Below are 18,746 nucleotides of genomic sequence, written 5' to 3'. Positions count from 1 at the left end.
CATCACATTACCAATCCAGCAGTCACAGACCAAACTGGATTTTCCAAAGGCTCCGCATTTTCCACCACCACTCATTCCAAGGTCACCCCCATTTTATACCTAAAACTTGCAATGTTTTAGTTAAACTATATCTATCTATCTATATCTCTATCTATCTATCTATCTATCTATCTATCTATCTATTTATCTATCTATCTATCTATCTATAACAGTATCCCTGATCTTAGACTTAGAAGTCATTAAGTCTAGTTCTCTACAGGTTATGTAAATCCTTGCTGTAATTTTCCATCCTTTTGAATGTAAAAATTAAAACTAATACATACATATATTTTTAAAAATTTTAAGTACATAATAGCAGCTAACACATGTAAGTGATTATGTGCCTGGCACTGATGCTAAGCCCTTTTAATGTTAAGGCACTGAATCCTCAACATAAACCCATGCTAAGAGGTTTAGACTTCACCCAAGTAGGACAACCAAAACAGAGCAGTTATGTGAACTTGACCAATGCCACGGATCTGGGGGTTCTGCCTCCTAATGTGTGCTGTTTAAAACGGAAGGGAACATGGAGAAATCGATATAGTGCTTGTGCCAGGAATGCAGTAGAATGGGAAAAATGGTTTCTTATTGATAATGTTGTTTTTATTAATAACTGAACTTTCACTTGTTGCATTATTATATGTCATACACTGAACTAAGCACTTTACCTAATGATTCTGGAAAATCATTAGGTGAGGGAGATCCTATCCACCCTAGATAAATTAGGCTTAATAGAGATTATGTCTTGTAAGCAACAGGCAAACACAAGAGGAAAGGAAGGTTTAACCCGGGTCTGTCTGAATCTAGACTTCCATGTCTGGTCCCACCCCACTCAAAGATAAATACCACTAACATTTGGACACATTTCCTTCCAATATATATATGCATATTTTATGCAGTCGAGATGATACGCTCCATATAATTCTATATCCTAAGTTTTCCCCATTCTAATTACATAATATTCCCCCACAGTATTACAAACTCTTTACATTGTTTTTAATAAATATATAATATTGTAAATAAGTCCCCATAATTTAATAGCTGTATCTTTTTGTGTATACCAGCTATTTACAAGTTTTCCCTATCATAAATAAGGATGCAACAAGGATTTTCTTGTTTGAAACTTCTTCTGTTTTTTATTTCAGATTATTTTCTTAAGCTAAAATTTTTTCCTTTTGTTAAAGGAATCATGAGTATTTTTACAGAACAACCCAGAAGATAACAAAACAGCAAGAAATAATGAAATCCGAATGTACAGGTATCAGCTGTTTGATTTATGGGTTAGCTAAATGAATATGCATTAACAACTGAGAAGGCCAATAATCAATCCAGGTTTTATAGTTCAATCCACCCCACAGAACCATCCTGCCATCCGGGACTCAAGCTGCAAGGGACCAGACCAAGAGACAGAACTGACAAAGGAATGAATGGGAGAAAAAACATCTGGCACAGGCAATAAACTAGATTTACAGAAAAGAGGCAGAGAAAAGATAAATGTTTAACATAAATTTTAAAATATATTGCAAACAGTGGAAATGACAGAGAGAAGAAGAAGGATTGGACTAGACTTTACTACAGAAAGCCATGTGGACGTGCATGGTGAGCAGCCATGCGCTGCTTTCTGCAAGCCCAAGTTTTTAGAACGGCCTACCAGATAGAACCCGAATTACAAAAAGAATATTAACTAAAATGAAGTATGCTGATGAAGTATCATTTTCCTTTAGTTAATAAAATAAAGCCAGATAAAAAGTCTTACCAATTTCATCAGTGAGTTATGCATAAGATTTGTATTTTCAAATAGGAAAAAAACAAATTGCAGCCTGGACACGTACATATTACTTCATCAAAAGCACAATGAAGAAACAAACATGTCCCCATGGGAGATGACATGAAACGATGAATTCTCAGCACAGTTGAGGACAGTGTTTTAAAGGATTGTTTTAAGATACTGTCACATTTGTTGTATCTCCACAACCTGGACTTATTCTTGAAAAACAATTCCGAAAATAAATATAAAACTTAAGATAAAGCTGGAAAAATAACAGAAGAAATGCACAGACCAAAGAGAGACAGGGATAAAAGGTAAGAATCCCTAAAGAAATGGCAGGACTAAAGAACTCCCTGAATTGGAAAGGGGCCTCATCAATGGGAATTTGTGCTACAATCTTGTGTCATCTGTCAGCACCAACCTATAAAACTGACATTCATCTTGTCCTCCAACAGTGCACCTAGCTTAGTGCTATGGGCTGAATTGTGTTTCTTCCAAAATTCATATGTTAAGGTCCTAACCCCCAGGACTTCAGACTGCAACCTTATTTGAAGATGGCACCTTTACAGAGGCAATCAGGTTAAAATGAGGTCATTAGAGCGGGTCATAATCCAAATTGACCGTTGTCCTTGTAAGAAGGAGAAATGTGGACACAGATACACAGGAAAGATGATGTAAAGAGGACAGGAGAAGATGGCAATCTACAAGCCACAAGAGAGGCCTGGAACAGATGCTTCCCTTACAGCCTTCAGAGGGGACCAACCCTGCCAACACCATGACCTTGAACTTCCAGCCTCCAGAACTGGGAGACAATAAATTTTTGTTATTTAAGCCACCCAGTTAGTGGTATTTTGTTAGGGGACAGCCCTGGCAAACTAATCTATTTAGCCAGGCTAAATATAGCCCAATTAGGATATTAATAAGTGCAATAAGCCTAAATGTAGTTCTTTTGACACAAAATGGCAAACGGTACAATTATATGTAAGTGGTAATCAGGAGAATAATTTAAACATGTGTGAATATGTAAATATAGGCATAGCTGGGCCTCATGCCTAAAATCCCATTGACTCAAAGGCTGAGGTGGGAAGATTGCTTGAGTCCAGGAGTTCGAGACCAGCCTGGGCAAAATAGCAAGACTCTGTCTCTACACAAATTTTTTAAATATAAAAACTAGCTGGGCATGGTGGTGTGCACCTGTAGTCCTACCTACTCAGGGGGCTAAGGCAGGAGGATGGTTTAAGTTCAGGAGTTCAAGGCTGTAGTGAGTTATGATCATATCACTGTACTGCAGCCTGAGTAACAGAGCAAGACACCATCTCTAAAACAAATAAACAAATATAAGCATAGATGCAGGTGCCGGTGTAGGCAAGGGGATAGGCATATGCATATGTATACATTGTGCCCAAGGTCACAAAGCTAGCAAGTGACAGGAGCAGGACTCTAACCAGGGCATATCTGCCTCCAGGGCCCATGCCTTGCTATAATACCACCATGCCACACCACCTAACAAAACTACATGGCAATGTGAAAAATATCTGTGAGAACAGGATATGATTGATGCTACATAGAATTTAGGGTGCTTCCAGCCAAGTAGGGAAGAGACTATGTTAGCATTTTGTTAGAGTGGCAGAATTATACTTTGTTTGTTGTTTGTTTTATTTTGGCTTTTGTTACACTGGAATTAAAATAAATAAATTCAACAGCAACACAAGCCCACTTTCGGTTACTCTAATATAGATGAAACCAAATGGTGTTTTTCCTTGTCAGATCGCTCCTCCATCATATAAAAAGGGATGGGAAGCACATCTGTGGAGTCTCCCTCCACATTCTGCACAACCACCTCAAAATGAAGACATAAATATCTAGGGTACAGTATTTTGTGGATATAGAGGATAAGGTTCAGATTCTGGGCCTAGGGGAAGGATACAGGTCAATCTACATCCATTTGTCAATAACCTATAATGCACAAGATACTGTGCGGATTACTTCAGGGAATAAACAAGATGGAATAAGGCTGGTCTTGCATTCATGTGGCTTAAACTCTCACAGCAACTCTCACAGAGAGTTGGCGGGTGCCATGTAGTAGATCAGCTGCTGCCTGTGAGAGAGGAGTCCTGCCTTGCCCTCCAAGAGTTTCCACAGGGCTCGGGGAGGACAGTAGCAAGCAGTACAGGGTGACAAGTCTGGAATAGGAGCCTAGGTCACTATGATCACTAAAGTCCTTCCAACATCTAAGTGATTCGAGGATGAAGTCACACCTCTAAGGGTTCAGGTCGTTAGGAGTCCTTGAGGTTCCTGAAGGGCTCCAAGATTATTCTGGGGCCTTCTTGACCTTTCCAGGCAAGACCTAAGCAGGTGAGATTTAGTCAGAATAGAAATGGCCTCCAGCACAAGCAAGAGCTGCTCAACTTTAACGCCACCCCTCACAGGGGCACTAGCCCCCAGAATGAGACTATGTACTTCGTTAACTACTTGTTTATTATCATTGACTGCCTCTAAGCAGCCGCCGGGGCTGTCTAGAAAGCTGTGACAATAAGTTTGTATGGAAGATTCGGGGGGAGCACACATAACTTCTAACTAGTGCCCACAGAGACTTTGGAGCCACTCTCTTACCAGTGGTCCAATGGCCGTACCTACTGTGATCCTTGTGGGCTCGCACATCACCACAGCTCCTGATGAAATTGAGGTTGACAGATTTTATCATCATCTATAGAGAGGAGACTATTAAAAAATACCTCACTATAAAACTATCAAGGCCAGGCATGGTGGCTCATGCCCATAATCCCAGCACTTTGGGAGGCCGAGGCAGGAGGATGATTTGAGCCCAGGAGTTCAACAGCCTTGGAAACATTGGGAGACCCCGTCTAACAAAAAGAAAAGAGAGAAAGAAGAGAAAGAAGAGAAAGAAGAAAAAGGGGAGGAAAGGGGGGAGGGAGAGAAAGAAAGAAAGACAGAAAGAAAGAGAGAGAGAGGAGGAAAGAGAAAAAGAAACAAAAAAGAAAAAGAAAAAGAAAAAGAAAGAAAGAAAGAAAGAAAGAAGAAGGAGGGAGGGAGGAAGGGAGAGGAGAGAGAAAGAAAGAGAGAGAGAAAGAGAAAGAAGAAAGAAAAGAAAGAAAGAAAGAAAGGGAAAGAAAGAGCAAGAAAGAAAGAAAGAAGAAAGAAAGAAAGAAAGAAAGAAAGAAAGAAAGAAAGAAAGAAAGAAAGAAAAGAAAAGAAAGAAAGGAAGAGACAAAGGAAGGAAGAAAGGAAGAAAACTATCAACCCTGAAAAAATAATGGATCAGTGATTATTTGTGCTAGAGAAGAGAAGGCATCTTGACTTAAGAATCCACTGAGCAAGCTTCCTCTGTTACGGTTTGCATGTGTCTTCTCCAAAATTCATGTTGAAACTTAATCCCCAATACAACAGTATTAAGAGGTGGGGCCTTTAGGAAGTAATTTGGCTCTGACAAGGCTTAAGTCCAGACAAGGAGAGCAGGCAGAAAGAAAAGAGAGAGACTGCAACCTGGGAGGTACGAGAAGCTGCAGAACTCATAGGAAGCTGCAAGCCAATCAGTCTATTTTGCTTTTGGGGATCCTTTGGTTATATATCCATATTCCCGATTGTTACTATCCTGGGTGAGAAAAGGCTAGCTAAGCATTTCAATACCTTAGGAAAAAAATGGCTTATTCAAATGAAAAACTCTTTTAAGTTTTCTTTTCTATTTATCTTTCGAAAGACATCTAGAAATTTACTGGGGGGAAGATGTCTTTTCATTCTCCCCTCACACTCCTCCCCCCTCTCTTTAGTGATGAATCTCTTGGTGAACTCGTCTGAATGTCAAAAAGAAAAAGACATCTTCTCAGAAAAATATAAATATTTATAGACAGCATTACTCCATCACCCCTGAAATGTTAAACAGAGCTGCTTCTCCATTCTCTTCTTTATTGATTTAGTTATGTGGTACATAATCAGAAAGCAAAAAAAAAAAAAGGTAACAGTGGAACTCAAATCACCAGGTCATGCATCAAATAAACGCAGACCAAAAAACATTCATTAAATCTTGTTGCGATATACCTCCAGAGAGCAGTAACAGAAATAAAAAAATCAATGTCAAAACAAACCCAGCCTCGGACTGCTGGAGAACGGCTGCTCACAGACCTTCCTCTGTGATGAGATCCCCGTATCTGTGGCACTTCTCCTCCTCTGAGGTATGTGCTCTTAGGGCTAAGTCCCACCAGTATGACTGCAGGGCCAGTGGGAACAGAGTGGGATGTATTTAAAGGCAAAAATACCAGGGAGTCAAGTCCTCATTCAGCACCAAAAATGTCTGAGTGGCCCTCCTCAACTTTCTCACCGGGTTTTAGCCTAGACAACTTTTAAGGAAGGTTAAGTACCTTAGAAGTCATCTAGTCTAAAACCCAAGTCTGTTTTCTGGATCTCTCTTCTGATATCTAAAATCTGGCTTTACCTAAATGACCTGTCCTCTTTCCAAGTGATAGTCAACCTACTAATAAGCAAAAATGATGATTAGTTGGTGCCATATTTCTACAGTTTTTCCAATAGTTACAGAAGGGCTACTTGTGACAGTAGATGTGATTTTGCAGTGTTACTAATGATCATTCTGGCAGCTCTTGTTATATACACTATACAACTGAAAATAACCCCACCAAAGAAACAAAAAAGATAATTTCCTGACTTAAAAGACATAGAAGAGATTCTCTAGATTAAGAACAATGAGAAAAGGATGTTAAAATGATCTAGGGCGCCCTCAATTACCTTTAAAATGCTCATGTATTTTCTAAGAGATTTTCACAAATCTTCAATGTATTAGGACTCTCAATTTTAACTGCTGCCTGGGGCTTTACCCTAATTATTTTTAAATAATTTAATGTTTGCCTTTTCTTGGGTACCAAAAACAAAATGTACTCAAAAACATACATTTCGAAAGATGAGCAGAAAACATGTAAAATCAGTATATCGATTATTCTAAAGGGAACTAACATTTTACTGACACATGTTTTGAGCCACACTCTTGCAAACAAAATAAAACTGCTACCCTCCAAGAGCTCATGGCTTAGCCTTACATGGCCCTACCTTGGAATGTCAGGACAACTTTGGAAAATACCTCATTTGAGGGAAAAGCACACAAAACTAACAGACATCAACACAAAAGGGCAGGTCAAAAATAAAAAGCTTTAAAAACAAAATTCACAGTAGGTAACACCAAGCCACCTCCTGAAGCTCAGCTTAGGGTTCTTCTCTTAGGAATAGCATGAAGTTGGAATCAGTATAACCTGGGGAACTGTCACAGATGGCTGACATGGAAGCACTATCTCAGAGAGAAATGATATCACCATGTACTGATCACACATCATGTGCCAGGCACACAATGTTTATCTCATTTACTCCATCCAAGGTCACAAAAAGCTGGTGACACCAAAGAAGTGGCAGAGCCTAAATGAAGGCCACCACCAAAATTTCCTTTATTTTTATTTTTATTTTTTGAAACAGGGTCTCACTCTGTGGCCCAGGTTGGAGTGTGGTGGCGTGATCATGGCTCACTGCAGCCTCAAGCGGGCTCAAGCAATCCTCCCACCTCTGCCTCCCAAGTAACTAGGACTACAGGTGTGTGCTACTATGACCAGCTAATTTTTTAATTTTTTTTAGAGACAGGATCTCACTACATTGTCCAGGCTGGTCGCAAACTCCTGGGCTCAAGCAATCCTCCTGCCTCGTACCTCCCACCTTGGCCTCCCAGAGTGCTGGGATTACAGGTGAGAGACACTGTGCCCAGCCCCACTACCAAATTTTCTGATAAATAAAATAGAAAACTGGGAATTATGCCGTCAAACAGGTTAAGTCTCCAGGATCATCTGGGAAAACTTTGCAGGTATCAGGACAGGGAATTCCTAGAGTGGAAGAAGGTACAGTGCAGTATCATTTTATGACCAAATCCCATAAGGTTGCCAGGACTCTCTGCTCTGATTCTGCCAGCAATATGCAACCTTCTGCTCCAGTGCGTGGTCTCATAACTGGATTGTCTTTCCATGCTTGGTACACAGGAATGCTCACCCCTTCTTCTAATCCTAGAGCTTAATTATGAGGGTCAAAAATGGAGACTGAAAATAGAAATCTTTCTATGAAAAATGTCTTTATTTTAGCATAGGCTTAGAAAAAGCATATGAGATCTCTACTATAATTCATACATGTTTACAATAATTCCATTTAATTCAACAAAACGTTATTGAAGTCCTACTATATATGATGTTCTAAGCATTTAGTCTTATTACACTTTTGCTCCTGTTTCGAAGGCATTGTGTAAATTGGGGTTTTGCCTATGCAAGTCACCCTGGGATGCCTACACTGTGAAATCTGAATCTGCTGCTTTAAAAGGGCATGGAAGCCCCCATAGGTACATGAATAGTTTCAAAACTACAACCATTTCAGCCTTACCCCAGAATTACACAGTGAGTTACTAGTAAAGGAGAAAGAAAATTATAGTCCACACCTTGTTACCAAGACTAAGTAACTGCAATATGAGATTTAAATTGAGCAATAACCATCAATTAGCATTACCGTTAATCTTAGATTTCTCAGTTAAAGAACCTATGTATGTCAATACAATTACAAAAGTCTGATTTCTATATTGGGACTCTAGAAAAGGAGAATGTTTGCTTCCCATGTTGACAGTCCCTGTGTGATTTTGCCCTTTTTGTAATTTTCTCTATTGAAATGAAATTCATAGCATAATTAGAATCTTCATGGATTAAATTCCAATGCTAAAACTGCACATGACACAGGCAAAGGAAACAGAACATGAGCCCCACCTGGAAAGAATTAAGAGGGTAAAACAGGCAAGCCCAAAATTGCCTAATAAAAATCACTCATTCTGGAAGTTTTAACAAGATGCTTTCTTAAAGAAAAAAAAAAAGGAAATTTTAGGGAAATTCGAAAAGGTAAAGAAAATTAACATACTTGATCCTAATGATGTGACTGCATAATAATCAATTTTTAAAACTCAAATAAATACAGGTAATTCTAGTATAGCTAAGAGACAAAACCCTCAGCCTGCATGTAGTATTGCTCTTTTGACTTTTAAAATAATGTGTCTCACACACAGCAGTTCAATTTATGTGTTAGCCTCTAGGAAGCACAAATCAACACCTCGCAAGATGATTCTGTATATGATGAATCTCTGCTTATTTCAAGGATAATTACAACTGTTAAATGTTACCATTCTGAATATAAGGTAAAAAACACAAATAAAGATTATACTTACCTAATTCCCTCTTTGGCTAGCCCCCAAAATTCACCAACTCCCTCCACCACGAGCAACAAAGAGACAGCAAGACAGAAAGGGAACACCTATCATTTCATCTCCTGATGAAAGCAACCGAGGTATTTGGGTATAATTCCACCCTACCAAAAGGCAGAACAATATAGAAAATTTAATATCTACCTTCCTTCCTGCGCATCCAAGAGGATGGATCATCCCCTTAAGAATTCTCTTTTGCCAAGAAACAAAATGGCCTAACTACTAGAACTGCATTAGCCTTCAGTGATAATGAAATTTTAAAAGGCATGTGTAATAAAGGCGTGGCCAGCACAAGCAAGCAAAAAGCAAGATGTTCCTTGATTCTTTTATCATGAGCACTTACCTTAGCCCTTCCTTGCAACCCCGGCAATATATCCACAATCCTATTTTAGCTGAGCAGAGTTTAAAATACTTATGTTAATGTAACTGGATATCTGCCAAGAGGAAACACCTTGGTATTCGTCCTTGCGCTACAACTAACCCTACACTCCTCAAGTTTCTTCCCTCTGTGTCCACCATCCAGCAAACACAATTTATGCCATCTTCAGTTTCATCCATTTGTCCGCCTCACACCAGTAGACACAGATATCTGATCCAACTAAAAGCTTACTTTTGTAACCTCCCAAGTAGCAATAAATGGGCCCTTAATAAGAGCTGTGTGCCCTTGGACAAGGCATTTATCGTCTCTGAGTCTCACGTTCCTCCTCTGTGAACTAAATGGTGAGGACCAGGTGATGTCAGAGTGGCCTTCTAGAAGCCCATGCCATCATGTCTAGGTGCACGTCCTTGCCGCTGGCTTGCCCAGATCAGGGAAAATGCAAACTTCAGTCTCAGGTTCTTGTGTGCAATTGTTTCAAAGGATTGAGGATATAATTACAATTAGGGAAGAAAATAATGAAGGGCGGCAGTGAGCATGTTCACTCATTTTCCATATTCAAGTCAGTAGTGCTTTGGCCCACCTGAATCTTTGACTACAATATTCCAGGGAGCAAGAGATCACATCCTGGCAGATGTCAGTGAACTATTTATGCTGTTATTCCAGGCAAAATGAACCTGAAATACCTACTTTTGGTTTTTATTTTGTTTGTTCAACTGGATGAAAAGCAACAAACATAATTGTTTGTATTTTCCTAAGCACAGAGAACACAACTCCAGAAAATACAAGATAGAATTGTTGACCTATAAAATTATTTGAAAGTCAACAATTTAAAAAGCCTCAAATGCAAGACCAGCTCCTGTTAAAATGTCTTCTATGTACCTATATTTGCTAATCTGTCATGTATATCGTTGTGTGTGCCATAATCCCAAATGCTTGCAAGTCATTAAGATGAATGGCTTGAAGTCAAGGGTATATAGGAAGACTCTCAAACTTGCCCTTTGACCCATGGGAGAAGGTGGCATCTGCCCAGTGTTTGAGGACAGATTTCATAGGGAACTCAAGCCCTACCCCACCTACAGCCTCGACATCCCCAGCCTCCCTCTATTGCACATTCACACAGGAGTGGGCCCTACAGTCCTTCCTCTAGCATTCATTCCCATTTGCCCACTCAGATCTCTGCCCTCTCCAGCAAAATGACATCCCCAGAGCACAGTCTGAAAGTCAGGCTGGCAACACAGAAGCCCAGAAATGCCTGGATTTGAAAGAGTCTTATTCTCTAAAAAGACAGGTGGTTCCATTTAAAATTCCACTCTGCCCATCGGCATCAACCCATGCTTCACCCTCAGCCCCCAACACATATGCTGAGGGAGTTCCCGTCCTCCCCCAGCCCTCATCTGCGTGCAGCAGCCTAACTGTTCCCAGCCGCTGCTGGCTTCCTCTTGGCTCTGGAGCAGCATCGTGTTCTAACAGCATGGATGCAGAAACCTCCAAGACCATCTCGTAGCAGAGGGCATTTCCCCATATTTCTTGCTGTAACCACAGCCTATGCCTTCTTTTAATTCAATTATAAGGATGAATTAATTTGGTCTCTGATACTAAAAAAATCCTCAGCTTACACTGCAGCCACCAGAGCCCAACCATACTCTAGTGGAGGGGACTCCACAACAGGCCACAGCATTGAAAGGTTCCAGGGGTGATCAAGATGACTCCACCTTGGCCAAGCTTTCCTAAAGGGTTCAATCCGCCTTGAGTAAACAGAAAAGTAGGTCATGGGCCTGAGTCATAGTCTGAAGCCCCATGTGCACATTCAGTAGTGAAGAACCAAGCCCCACAGTTCTGTGTGGTTTGCAAGATGCAAGCAACATTTGCAGATGGGTCCTCCCACTACTTCCCCCACCAATACCCTCACATTAGCCTTGACTTCCAGCACAATGACAACACACACCCCTGCATCCTCCAGTCGTCCTGAAAGCACAACAATATTCCCCTCAGGCAGCCAAAAAATTAAAATTAAAAAAGAGAAAGTGAAAGCAATCTAAGACATTATTGGTACAAGCAGCTTTTAGGTCACCATGCTCCAGCGAACCAAGGCAATAGCCTCTGATTAAGACAGACTTAATTGTTCTTAGCTGCATTGTTTTTTTCTTATTTGGTCAGTAGCTGTCATACTGATGTGGTGTTACTAGTCTTTAACCCTACTTTTTAAAGCAAGACTCTCTTTGCCCTTACTGCCATCATGTGCTTATGTACATAATTGTGCGCGCACATACACAGACACCCCCACACCCCTTTGACATCACAGAATGGACTACTGAGGAATTAACTCGGCACTCCAGTGCTTTTAAGAGAAATGTGTTAAGACAACCTGACAAAGAAGCAGAGGAAAACCATCAAAGCTTATCTATTTCTTCCTTCTCTGCTTTTCTAACTATGATATTTTCTTTCCTATCTGCACTTAAAAGAGAAAATCTTATGCCTTTCAGTGCCAACAATGAATGATGAAGCTTCTGAAACAAAGCTGTAAAATAGCACATTTGCACGTCCTATCACCTATGAGACCTTCCTACTTCAAGGCTTCCCAGGGACAGAACACTCCGTCCTTCTGTAGGGACCCAGGATGGGATTCAGTCAGAAGGGCAGTGTAGGTTTACTCTATCAGCTGAGAAGCAGGGAACTTCTGGCAGTGATACATAACTTTTAAATCCATCAGAAAAATAATATTGCAAGCCAGCTAAGACTAATTTTCTCAAACTTGGTACAAATATGAAAAAATGTGACCACATGCAAAGAGCCTGCAAAGGTGCAAGCCAAACAGCATGGATCTTCCTGGATCTAATGAAGGTTAGAGTTAATTTGGCCATTTAAAACCAACACTAATATATTATTTCTGAGTGGACTACAAAACTCACATGTAGCTCTATTATCAAACCACTTGGAGCAGGCCCATCCTCAGGCCCATGTGAGGTATTGGATCCCCTGTGCTCCTCTGTAATTAAGGATACAGTGAAAATCCTGACTCCTAGCCATCATGCAGTTGACAGCAAAGGAAAAAGTACAGTAATATCTAAAGCAAAGAACCAATTAAGGGCAGATCTAACAACAGCAGTGAGTTTGATGGGTGACTCCTCAATGGAATGACAAATCAAGTAATCTTCCAAAACCGAGAGTCCATATGCCTTTCTCTCATATTTTGCTGTCTTGTTGGACTTCTTCTCACCTCTAAATGAAATACATAAACCTAAAAGAAACAGTAAAACCAAAGGGAAATAGGTTATGGATCAAGTGGAAAACTGCCTGAAAATCGTCAACTTGCTAAGAAACAAAGGATTAGAAGGAAATGTATGTTTTGAGTTTTGTGCCAAATAAATGTTAACAGTAGTTCCAGAGAATACTGTCAATACCAAATGGTGATCTCAGTTGGGTTGACATAGATTAGCTACGATTTAAACTCTAATTTAGGTACGATGCATTCTCATTCCATAAAGGTCTAGGATTTCATGTAACAACCATAGAGTGAACTAAGAATCATTACCTCAGCAATATTGCAAAAGTATGCTCATGAATGTAAGTTGGTTTTGGTAGATGGAACCATCACTAGATGACTGGATCAGCTATGTAAGAGACACTACCTTTCTCTTTGACTTACGAGCTACGAGATTTTCAGCGAAAATAGAACAAATGATTTCCTGCATGTGTCAAACCAATAGCTCCCTTCGTGCTTCACCATGGACAATCATCTGAAAAATAATTCTGAAGTGCTATACTATCTATAAACACACACTTGGTTTAGGATGTGCTGTCCCAAAAAGCTTTTGTTTTTATGGATACAGTAATGTTTCATTCTTTTCCACTCCGGCACAGATTAATCAGCACAGGACTTAGTTAAAATCGCCACTGCCCATTCAGTTACTCCATATGGATATTAAGCAAAGTAAATCCACTTAGTGACTACACTATGCGGACTGGAGGCCATGTTGATCACCCTGATTAGCCCTGTCAGCTGGAGTAAGAAAGACAGGCTGGCACTCAGGGCCAGCTGTGCAGGGCACACAGATAGATGATGGGCAACATCGATGGGCTCTGAGCAATTGGTCTGGGCAGTGATGGATGCTATGTCGACGGTTTAGAGTGTTATTACAGATACAGAACTGGCCCAAGAGAAACCCAAACTCCGTCTTATTTTATTAAGATAAAGTTGGAGTGTCCATGATACAGTGCAGGACCAAGGCAGCTTTTCTCCCTTTTATCACTGACTCAGGCACAAAACAAAACAAAATCAACGTACATATTAAATAAGAATAAGGCAACTTAACTCAGTGAATGTATGTGTAAGACAGATTACAAAATACCATGTCTGCATTTTTAAAATTATGAACAGGATATATACAATTTTTCAGTAAATACATGGAAAAAATTATTTAATCCATATTGTTAATTATAATAAGTTGTTTCAGGGCAGAGAGGAGAGTCATGGCTGTCTCTGTGTCCCCTTCATGACTACCAAGGGGCAAGTGCTTAATACAAAACAGGACAGATCACACATCAGTTTCCACCCTACGGAATGGACTGAATGGAGATTGGGTGCCGGGTATTCCCCCGCTTGTCTAGACCAGGAGTCTCTCCAAATTTGCAATTACATGGCTGAAAGCAGAAACCATCCCCCACAAAATCCCCAACTTTTACAGATACACACACACACTCACACCCTTTTCCACTTCTTTCCTTTTGTACCTCAAAAGGTTCTACTAATTATCTCATTGTATCACCTGGAGTGAGTCATTTTAATTTTCTGATCCTCAGTTTCCAAATTAAGACTAATAATAATTTTCACATTAATATTACCAAGGCCTACAAAGCATAGGATTACTCTGAAGAGTAAATCAAACTGGTAATGTTTCCCTTTGCACACACACCCCCCACCCCCGGGCTTAGTCCTTTAGACCAAGAAAAGCCTGGCTCATACATGGCACTGCCTGGGAAGGATGGGAAAGCATGTTTTTTTTCTACTGGATACCAGCAAGATTTTCCAAAATGTGCACAAATGACATCTACACTAGCAGAGTGATTCTCCATTCCAAATTGGTTTTATGTCCTGAGGTCCTGAGGCCATCTGTGTTGGGAGGACCCTTTGGTAGAATTAGCTAGAAATTCTGTGTGGAAAAATCTCCCACATTTTGCCATTCCTTTTTAGTACCTGCTAATGCAAGAGCTACTAGTAACTACTCTGAAGTAATAATGTTCCATTTATACTGGGCCAATCCTGCCATAATCAGGGAGCTCTTCGCAGCAAATAAGAGGGACCCTGTTCCAAGAAATCTAGGCAAATAACATCACGTTGAAGTGCAAGACTGTAGGAGTTCAGTAACATTTCTCAAACATATAAGTACCTCCGCCACCCCTTCACATGAAAATATCACTGCTGCACAATTGAGTTTCACAGCATGAGGACCTGAACTTACCTGGATTTAAACTTCTAGTACACATTTGAGAATACAGGGCCGGGGGCACAAAGCTGGAGGGCCTGAATCAATGCCACCAAGATACTGTATATTTATCTCTATTAACCAAGAGAATCATTTCTCCTTTTAAAGATGCTCTTTTTCTTGCTCTCAGTATCTGTGTATCGACTTTACCTTCTATTCACCCTAATAGTGTGAACTAGCATATTGTGCCCCAAATGCTATGTTTCCCAGTAAACTTTCCAAAGGACACGGCCATACAATATCATCCTGCATCCTTTGCAGGGTTTTCAACTTTGTTGATGCTCTAACCTGAATCCTTGAGTGCTGATAAAGGTAAACAAATAAATATAATACTTTAGAGACACAGTTCATTCCTTAAGTCCCAAGGTGGTAGAAGAAGCAGGTTTCGGCCAGGCACGGTGGCTCACGCCTGTAATCCCAGCACTTTGGGAGGCAGAGGTGGGCGAATCACGAGGTCAGGAGATCCAGACCATACTGGCTAACACGGTGAAACCCCATCTCTACTAAAAATATAAAAAAATTAGCCGGGCGTGGTGGCGGGCGCCTGTAGTCCCAGCTACTCGGGAGGCTGAGGCAGTAGAACGGCGTGAACCCGGGAGGCGGAGCTTGCAGTGAGCCGAGATCGCGCCACTGCACTCCAGATTGGGCGACAGAGCGAGAGTCCGTCTCAAAAAAAAAAAAAAAAGAGAAGGAAAAAAAAAAAAGAAGCAGGTTTCAGGAATCTGAAAATTCACTTTGGGGCTGGGTGTGGTGGCTCACACCTATAATTGCAGCACTTTGGGAAACCGAGGTGGGAGGATCGCTTGAGCCCACGAGTTTGAGACCAACCTGGGCAACATGGCAAAATCTCATCCCTACAAAAAAATTTTTACAAAATTAGACAGGAATGGTGGCACACTCCTGTAGTGCCCGCTATTAGGGAGGCTGAGGTAGGAGGATTGCTTGAGCCCAGGAGGTTGAGGCTACAGCGAGCTGTGTTCATGCCACTGCGCTCCAGCTTGGGGAACAGAAAAAAAAAAAAAAAAAAGAAAAGAAAAAAAGGGTGTCGGCGGGGGAGGGAGGGAGGGAGACAGAAAGAGAGTATGAATGAATTCACTTGGACAACAACAAAAGCAGTAGGCAGGCCATTTGCACAGGTTCAGATTAAAGATCACGGAAAACTTCTTCCAGTGGTATAGGATGCTGGTAAATTTGCTTATATATTGGCCACATTAAAATGAAAGGTGCACCAGACACAGGAACATCTTGCACATGGAAATTTTTACTGCACTGATTATAAACATTGCAGTTTAAAACCTCGATAAAGATTAACTGAGGCCAGGGGTTTGAGACTAGCCTCAGCAATATAGTAAGATCCTGTCTCTACAAAAAATAAAAATAAAAAAAATAGCCGGTATGGTGGAACTCAGCTGTAGTCCCAGCTACTGAAGAAGCTGAGGTGGGAGGATTGCTTGAGCCTAAGAGTTTGAGTCTGAAGTGAGCCATAAGCAGGCCACTGCATTCCAGCCTGGGCAACAGAGCAAGACCTCCATCTCTAAAAATAAAAATAAAACCTAGATAAACTGGGGATACCTAAAGCTGAAGGTCAGTGGGAGACGGACCTTCAATCTCCGCCATTTTGGGCTGGTTGTTACATTAGTTCCCCAGAGCTAAAAAAAAATGACCACAAACTTGGTGTCCTAAAACAACAGGAATTTGTTCTCTCGTAGCTACAGATGCCAGAAGCCTGAAATCCAGGTTTCAGTGGGACCACGCTACCCTCCAAGGCTCTAGAAGAATACTTCCTTTGTCCTCTCAGCTTCTGGGGGGCTCCATCTTCACATGGCATTCTCCTCTATGTGTTTGTGTGGCCTCTCCTCTTCCTACAAGGACACCAGTCATCAGACTCAGGGCCCACCCTAATCCAATATGATCTTATCTCCATTCTTAACTAGTTACACCTGCAAAAACTATTTCCAAATAAGGTCACATTCTGAGGTTCTAGGTAGACACAATTTTGGCAGTGGGGCAGGTGGGTCACACTATTCAACCCACTACAGTTGTTAACGAAAAATCGAGTGCAAGAATTCTCTTGATTTAAAAATCCTTTCTGTAGAATTATCAAGATGCAGAATGTCATCTATATAGCTCTCACAAACTGGAGGATGGAGCACGTGGGCCAGCTCCTCTAAGGAGAGAAACTGGAGGTGCGCTATGAGAATGGGCACGCCCACTCCAGCAGCTTCTCCAACGCCTCACTCTTCTCTAACAGAGCAGAGCTGTGTCATCAGAGCCAAACATGGAAAGTAAATGGCATTTTTCAGAAAAAACATGCATACTGCCTCCCTGCTTTCACCTCCAATCCAAGAAAGATTTGTAGCCAACATATACTGTTTTGAGAGAAAAAAAAAAAAACCTAGATTCATTGCTATCTCAGTTAAAAAAAAAAAAAAAAATCAAACATCTCAGCATCCAAGCAACATAAATTAATCCAAACTAAGAACAGAAAACAGGGCATAGTATAGGCCACACACAGAAATTCTGATTTGCTTTCCAACTTATTCTGCAAAAATGAAAGGCACAACTATTCAGTCCCGTAAACTAGTTTATATGGTGTGAGTTTAGTTTATAACATTAACAGCAACTCAAGAAGGAAAGGAAAGCCATTTTAACAATGCACATTTTCTAACTGAACCTTTGTTCTGTACACATAAAGCCAGAAAAGGTTTTCAACATCTCCTGTACAATATTTCACTCTAAAAACCAACACATCAGGAGAAACAAACTGGAAAGCTTCAGAAAACCCTTACACATCTGCAAATTCTCTAGGCTTGAGGAATCAACCACCTTCATAGTAACAAAAAGCATTTTTAAGAAGGAAATTGTCAAAGGTCTGACTCACTCAGCTCCGTTGACTCTGTCATTCCTTCCTCCAGGGGATGGACAGAGACGCAGGCCCTCATCAGTGTATTAGTGTACCTAGCTGGTACCCAGGGCTTTGGTGGAAATCTGTGTCTCATGATCACCTCCCCAAAACACACGCAGAAGACCTTTAACATACAAACAGCTCACAATGACAACATCCAAGTCCTCTGACCAGGAGCTCCCACTGAGTACTCTGTTAATACCCAGGGGCCCACAGTTTCAGTCATCAACTCAAGGTAACAAGTGCGGGTGTCCTCTGCCAGGCAGACTTTCTGTCGTGGAAGAGTATGGAGTGGGAAGAGAAGAATTAGGTAAAAATAACATTACAAATCTTGTACCAGAAAATAGTCACTGAAGTTGAACAGAATACCTAAACAAAAATGGATGAAAGAATAGGAGAAAATGTTCAAACTAAATTCCAAATTACATGTAACATTAAAAATATTTCCCGGGGTCTTGGGCCACTGTGATCCACCTGGCTGTTACTGAAGAAACCAAACACTATCTCAAGAATTGCCTGAGGCGCTGGGAACGGTGGCTCTTGTCTATAATCTCAACACGTTGAGAGGCCGAGGCGGGAGGATCATTTGAGCCCAGAAGTTCGAGACCAACCTAGGCAACATAGTGAGATTCTGTCTCTACCAAAGAAAAAAAAAAGAAAAAAAAATGTTGCCTGAATGATGAATCACTTGGATAGCTCAGCTTCCTTCAAGAGTCTTCTTTCTTTTCAGAAAGGACTTTTTAACTGGAAGACTACAGTTCTGCTTCCGGTTTCATACTTTAAATACAACAGAGTATGTTTCTCCTAAACATCAGAAGGTGAAAATTCCTTCTTTTACATCTTCAGCACTAACATCCTTCTCCTCTATGCATTTG

The 18,746-nt window shown here is 40.8% G+C and overlaps 1 protein-coding gene across 3 annotated transcripts in view; it reads right to left on the bottom strand.

Moving 5' to 3' along the window:
- Positions 1–18,746, bottom strand: part of TLN2 (talin 2) — a 460,005-nt gene that overhangs the window by 211,016 nt on the left and 230,243 nt on the right. The window lies entirely within an intron of this gene.

The sequence above is a fragment of the Nomascus leucogenys genome, chromosome 6, assembly GCF_006542625.1.
Source record: "Nomascus leucogenys isolate Asia chromosome 6, Asia_NLE_v1, whole genome shotgun sequence".
NCBI lineage: Eukaryota > Metazoa > Chordata > Mammalia > Primates > Hylobatidae > Nomascus > Nomascus leucogenys.
Note: the sequence above shows the minus strand (reverse complement) of the source record. Positions and strands in the feature narration are given on the sequence as shown.